Consider the following 6,944-nt stretch of genomic DNA (forward strand, 5'->3'; position numbering starts at 1 on the left):
TTGAGTAATTCCAAATGTCAGTACTTTTACTTCTATTCCACTACATCTCAGAGGTAAATATTGTACTTTTACTCCAGTACAATTATTTTAAAACTTTAGTTACTTCTTCTTTCTTTGTAGATTTTGATTATTATTACAAAACATACATCAACCACCTCAGCCCTAAATACATTTCGGCCATTTGAAAATAGCCAATCTACAAGCTCACAATGCGTCGCGATGCGACGCATTGTGAGCTTGTAGATCTGCTATTTTCAAAAGATTTTTATACATAGATACCTTGTGAAATGGGACATTCTGCATAATGAGTACTTTAAGTACTTTAAGTATAGCATAAGTAAAACATTTGAGTACTTTTTCTTCCACCACTGGTGCAGAGCCTTCAGAAGGCTCTGTAAGTACAGTAGTACACCACACTGTGAGAAGCAGCGAGGGCTAATATGGATTGATTGATTTATCTTCATTTGGAGTCTCTTTGACCCTACAGCACGTTTTATCCTAGAGCGAGGCTCAGGTTCTGATATATACTCAATCTATAGCCTGGTTAAATGAAAGTGTTTCTCTTTTTTTTACTTACTCTCAGGTATATATCATATTTCACTATGTCATACAAGATTTACAACTCACTACAGAATTGTGTAGCAAGTCAGCAGCTGACGTAGTTTGATAGAGGAACGTGAACATGGTAAACTTCATTTCATTATATATTTTGGCTGCCTCTTCATAGTAGCTAGCCTGTAACCTGCCTGTGGCTTGCGTATAAATGGATGGAAACCATGATGTACAGACAGGTCCTGTTCCAGTAAGCCTATACCCACAAAACCAAAAGCAAACTAGTAAAAGTGCTCCTCGGAGAAAAGGTCTCCACCAGGTCAGGTAGGTTATTGTGGCCTCCTGGTGGCGCTATAATAGGCCAAAGGTAAAAGGGTGTCATTTCTTCCTTGGCCTAGTGGGAATGTGCGTGCATTCATGGTTTGAGGCATTTTGTTGCAAAATTGTGGTTTGCAACTGGTGGTGCTATAACTGCGCAATGTGAAAATGGTGGCATTTGTTCCTCGGTGGGAAGGTGCGTGCAAATTTTCACGGAAATTGCACACTGCGTTCATGACGTGAGGCATTTTGTTCCAAACGGACCAATCCTGCAAACTTTGGAGGCCAACCTTAGCCAATCAGGATGGAATATGAAATATTGGACATATCCGGCTTGATCACATGACTATAGAGATACTGTGTACCGATTTGCGTGATGTTTGGATAAAATCTGTAGGAGTAATATCCAAAAATGTGTTTTCCACAAAACGGCCTCCTGGTGGCGCTATAACAGGCCCATGTGAAAAATGTGGGCCAGAGGTTCTGAATTGGCATCCAGGGAGTGTGTGTGAACAGTTTCGCAGCGACCGGGCCGACGGTGCCGGAGATTAGCTGGTCCCAGACAGATGGACGGACACACGGACGGACACACGGACGGACAGACAGGGGGTAAAACATACTCTCTCGCCATGCCTTTCGGCCTGGCGGAGACAATAATCGTCAAACTCCAAGGTTTTCATATCAATGACATTTTCACACATGCTGTCCACTTCCTCCAGTTTGGCCACTTTGGTATAATGACTGCACTTCAACTACGACTGTGCATTCAGCAACATCCCCAAGACCCAGGGGATTTGGACAACTTTGGTTCCTGTCATGGCCATGTCCACAAATTGCTACAGTAGGAGCAGTATTGGGACATTGAGTAGTCCTCCATGAGACGGAAGCAGTTCCACCCTGTGGTAGAATACAGTGAACTCACTAGGCTCTGTTACTACAGAAGACCGTTTTCTCAAAATGCAGTACCATTACATGTTTTCTAACCTTGTGTTATCGAACGTACATATACTGTACGTACTGGTGCACTCTGTGTGAGTACACTTGATTTGTACTCAATACATGAGCAATCATTATTTTATTCATTCATGCATTGTGGAATGTTTATACTACTATACACTCTGTGTTCTTTAAACATGCACACTATGTTTTTATTTACCTACTGTATGCTACTATACTATTCTACACTCTAGTGTACATTGTATATCGTATATCGTTTGTGGCTATTTTTGCAGATCTTTATATTTCATGTAAATAGTTATAAATAATTGAAATGATTCTATGCTGTTGCTTCAGTTTAATGCACCAATCTGACCGAGACAAACTCCTTGCATGTGCAAACATACCGATCTGAAATCAGGCAGTTAATAATGCATTGTATAAATAAAGACAAATAGAACTACTTCACATTATTGGAAAAATGTATGTCAATCCATCTGATGCTTTGGCTTCATTTTGATGTAAACGTTAAATCAGCTTATATTGCCGAATAAAGTTTTTCATTAAAACATAACTTCTATGTATTCACATAAACAAACTTAAAATGTGATCAGCACAAATTCTCCGGTGCTTTGAAAGTGAATGTAATCTACAAAGCTTACTCGCAGAGTTTGTGGTAAAGTGATTTAATATTTACTGTATCTGCAAGTTCAAATGACAAAGTTACCTGCATTTGGGAGCTTTAAAGGTCAGGGCTGATAAAAAACATCAAAGAGAAAACCACTGAGTCATCATACACCAATGTAAATGAGTACGGCTTCACTCTTTCAAGACACTTTAAGACATTTACGTCTTAAAACATTTTAAACTTTGTGTCATTCACTGGGCCAGGAGAGGATTTACAACATAACATACAGTGTCTCATACATGCTTGTTAAAGGGGCTACACCATGAATTTCATTTTTTTTTAGGTTTTTAGTATTTTTTCGGCTCCCCAGTGTCTCTTGTACCCCAAAAAATATTTTTTTTTAACATTCAGTCATTCATGCTCATTTCATGGATTTCCTGAATGGGCGTGTCTGAACAGGCCATTTCAGAATGGCAGGGCAAGTGATGTCACTTGCCCTGATTTTGCATTGATGATGGCCAGACAGAATTGCTCAGTAGCTCCCCCCTGCCCAATAGGACGTTTTGGTATTGCAGCTGAAAAAGCTTGGAATGACAGACAGTCAGATTGTGAGAAAAAATATCTGGATGTTTTTTAGGCTTACAACCTGTTTAAAACGTATTAGGGGGCAATATTTATATATAATATATTTTTTTTTAATTCATGGTGTAGCCCCTTTAAGTGTTGTACGCTGAAAATAGCAGAACTAAATGCAAGTTTACACAGTGGTTCTCAGGGGTCCTTGAGGGGGTTCCAGGGGGTCCCCCGTAAAATGTTAACATAGCACCAAAATCAGTGTAACCATTTAACCCGTATACAGTAAGTACATTGGCTATTTGAAAATAGACGATCTAAAGGCTCACAATGCGCCGCCATGTTTTGTAGATCTTGAAACATTAATAACACAAATCTTGTATGGGGGGTTCACTGGCACAACATTCATGTTCAGATGGGGCCCACGGCCAAATACATATTAAGTTGGGAGTTCATTGACAAAGTTCGAGAACCACTGCATTAAAGCGACTGAGCAAAAATGGCTGTCATTGCACAAAGAAATACCGAGGTATTTCTACCAGGTTAACCGCAGGCCACCTCATCTAGTGAACACTGTGAACACATTTAGTTCAGTCCGAACCCCCCATGTTGGTAGAGGACAGCAGCATGCACTGCCGCTGCGCTGTCCCATCGCTGATATCACCAGGAACCTGTCTGCTCTTATCACGCCGGCCCACCATCTCTCCTATCTTAATAGAGATCTGACTGTTCGCCATGTGCTACGTGCTGACCCCGGGCATGGCCTTTCCGCTTATCATCCATCCACAAGCTCTCCCACCTCCAGCACCAAATGCGACTTCGCCGGCCTTGCTTCTCAGCAGGTGCCTAGGGGACCTGTGTTGTTGCTGTATCCATTTTTTCCTCCATTAAACTTGGAAACTACTGAGGTAGGTCAAAAAGTGACAAAGGACTATTAGATGGCAGTGTAGGCACCATAGTGGAAAATCTGCTTCTAGGGTTTTCTTTGTAGGATGGCGATGTTGGTCGGACCGTCGGCCCGTCCTGCGGTTCCTTTGTGCTTCCTGGAGGATGAACCCAACGGATTTTGGTGACCTCATGGCCTTTCCTCCAGTGTATCCGACTTAAAATATATATGCCCCCCTTCCCCAATTCTGCCACTATAACATTTCATTTTCCTTTCTTTTATTTGTATCCCTACTTGTGAGAGCATACACTCAAATATTGACATAGTCTCAGAACAAAATATACAAACCACAAGAAATAGCCCTGGCACTTAATTAATTTGTTTATTTGTTTTCTCTTTCTCTTAAAGTGTATTAGAGAATCGAGATGGTAACTCTATAGTCTCCAGCCTAAGTAATTAATTGATGATTCTGAAAGACCATGGAGAGACGCTAGCAATTTCACTTATCTTGAGGCCTCTTCTCATCCATGACTACGATTTTAGATACTCACAGAAACATTCTCCTATTTATCCATTCATAATATATATTGCTGTATTGATTAATACTTTATTCCCTTATTCAAAAAACAAAACCTCTGCATCAACATTGTGTCTTCAGTTTGTATTGCTACAAACCTGCCATCTTGATTTGTTATTGATGAAGCATATTAATAGTGGCATAAAAGTAGAATGGTAATTCCTTTTGAAAACCACTGATTTATAGCGTCTGTAATTGGTTTAGGCTAACGCTCAAAAAAACCATTTATGATCAGAAAAATGTGCAGCACTCAAGTAGTTAGCCATGTCATTAAATCCAGGTGCCCACAAAAAAATTAATGATGCGAACATGCATTAAGCATCCATGGTGCATCAAAATGATAACCTCCGCTAGAAATGGATAGGAAAACAAGATGACTGACACACTTTGCCCAAACGTACTCACCTTATCTGAGATAATAACAGTCCTGTCACGCGTCTGAGTGGAAAGTTACAGCGTTCAAATCACATCACCAAGAGAGCAAAACCCGCAGGGTTTGGTGAACCCGAGTATCCATGAGACACCTCATGATAAAACTCAGGTAAGCGTAAAAAAGGGAACAGACTGAAGGGTGGGTTATGGGGTTACAGGTCGTCTCTAGCTGGGTACTCTTGGTTGGTAGAGTAATTAACCTCACCAAGTGGTTGGCCTGGAAACCGGTGGCTCCCAATGCCCCCTGTTCAACCCCATCCCTTGATTCTTTCGGAAGGACCCAGAGCTGATGGGGTGTCAAACCATCCCACACCTAGCAGTCCCGTGGCTCTTTGATCACACTTATTAGAGTCAGCAGATACTGCTGTGACCTGCATGGGCTGTCTCACAGCATCCCAGGTTCTGTGGCAGGCAGAGTGGGGGCTGGGAATTAAACAGCAAAAACTGGCCCAGGGATAAGATTAGCAGATGGATGATGTACTGTAACGCATAAAAGGATACCGGCTAATGCTAAAAATGCAGTCACTAAACACACGGAGACGTGCATAAATGAGCGTACAGTATGCAAATGCACACTGGCGTGTGTGCGCGCGTGTGTGTATATATAACCACATAAGCAGTTGAGCATCTACCTCAAACATGTAGATCATAATTTGTGAAAGAAAGTGAACAAATTAAATTGAAATTTCTTTTAAACGTTTTGCCTCTAATGCTATGACCCAAAATAGGGACACCAGGTTGAAAGTGGTTAATTGGCCCATAATGCAAAATCAGGCTGAACCACAAGAGAACTCTGACATCCATCCCACAGTGCAAAGTGGCAGGCTGTAAAAACAGACTATAGCGGAGAATGGTTCGGAGGTATCCCTGAAAGTTTCTGCGCTAGTCTGTTACAGAGCAGGAAAAGAAACAAGAGAGAATTGTCAACTTCAATTCATATCACATCTCAAACAACCCCAGGAGGGCAGCCAGCCCCGTTCACTTCTAGAACAGCGTCAGTCTGTTGGATTGCCAGGCATAATGCAGTGACAAACCGCATACCCACACACTATCACACAATACATCTCTATGCCATGTACTGACTTCTCTGATAGAGAAGCAAAGCTCACTAATTTGATGAAAATATTCATGCTCATGTAACCCCCCCCCCACCCCCCCCCTAAAAAAAACTAACAGGCTAGACACTTTATGAGGTGCCCAAAGGCACACTGGTGTTCCCTTACAACTTCATTAACTCAGATTCCATCTGCTTTATAAACTTATCAAATTCCTCTGAAAAAAAAAAAAGAAGACTCATTGCAGAATGCCCAAATCAGCTGCCTGGCAGTGGGCCGACACAGTGTATACTACTGCCTCCCAGCGTTATTTTCTCTCTCTCTCTCTCTCTCTCTCCTTGCCTCTATTTTGTGTCAAAGATTAAAAATAGCAAGTGGCCTTCTGCAGAATAAGCAGTTCATGGATTCTGGCTTTGACGTTGTGTTTGCCTGGAGAGGCCAGCTGTCACCTGCATGGCGGGAGCGGAGGGCTCAACACTGATTCCCCGTACGCAGCAGGTTTTGGACTTTGGCAACAAGACAAACATGGGTGTGTTTGTTTGTTTTATTTTACAAAGCTACAAACTTTTTTTTTTCTTTTGCATTTTTCTGGGTGGCTAACATTACTCCCTATGTTATGGAAGCGTGATGAGAATCTTTAGTGCCAGCGTGCGCTGAAACAAAGAGTCTTTGGATTCAATTGTGGATTTAAAGCAATTAAATGTGAAACAGATGACAAGCGCACCTCCCTCCTGTTCAATAAGTAATTGCTTATCCTCCCATAGGTCAAAAGCAAATATACCCTGCTTGAAAATTTGTGTTGGTCTGCACTCCGCACCATACTTAATCTTAGTCAGTGCCCAAGGTAAAAAGAAAAGAAAAGAAAAGAAAAAAGTTAAACCACTTTAATCCATAATGTCATCAAATGACAAAAAAACAGAGCTGTTGCAATTACACTTAACGGGAGACTGGCTTTGAGAACACTGGTGATGATGACATTGTTCAGGG

General features: G+C 41.5%; 2 protein-coding genes across 2 annotated transcripts in view; one reads left to right on the forward strand and one right to left on the reverse strand.

Moving 5' to 3' along the window:
* sepsecs (Sep (O-phosphoserine) tRNA:Sec (selenocysteine) tRNA synthase) overlaps positions 1–6,944 on the reverse strand; it is a 515,993-nt gene that overhangs the window by 444,310 nt on the left and 64,739 nt on the right. The window lies entirely within an intron of this gene.
* Positions 1–6,944, forward strand: part of LOC311034328 (uncharacterized protein) — a 492,900-nt gene that overhangs the window by 259,369 nt on the left and 226,587 nt on the right. The window lies entirely within an intron of this gene.

This window comes from Gymnoscopelus microlampas (assembly GCF_963454915.1).
Source record: "Gymnoscopelus microlampas genome assembly, chromosome: 19".
Taxonomy (NCBI): Eukaryota; Metazoa; Chordata; class Actinopteri; order Myctophiformes; family Myctophidae; genus Gymnoscopelus; species Gymnoscopelus microlampas.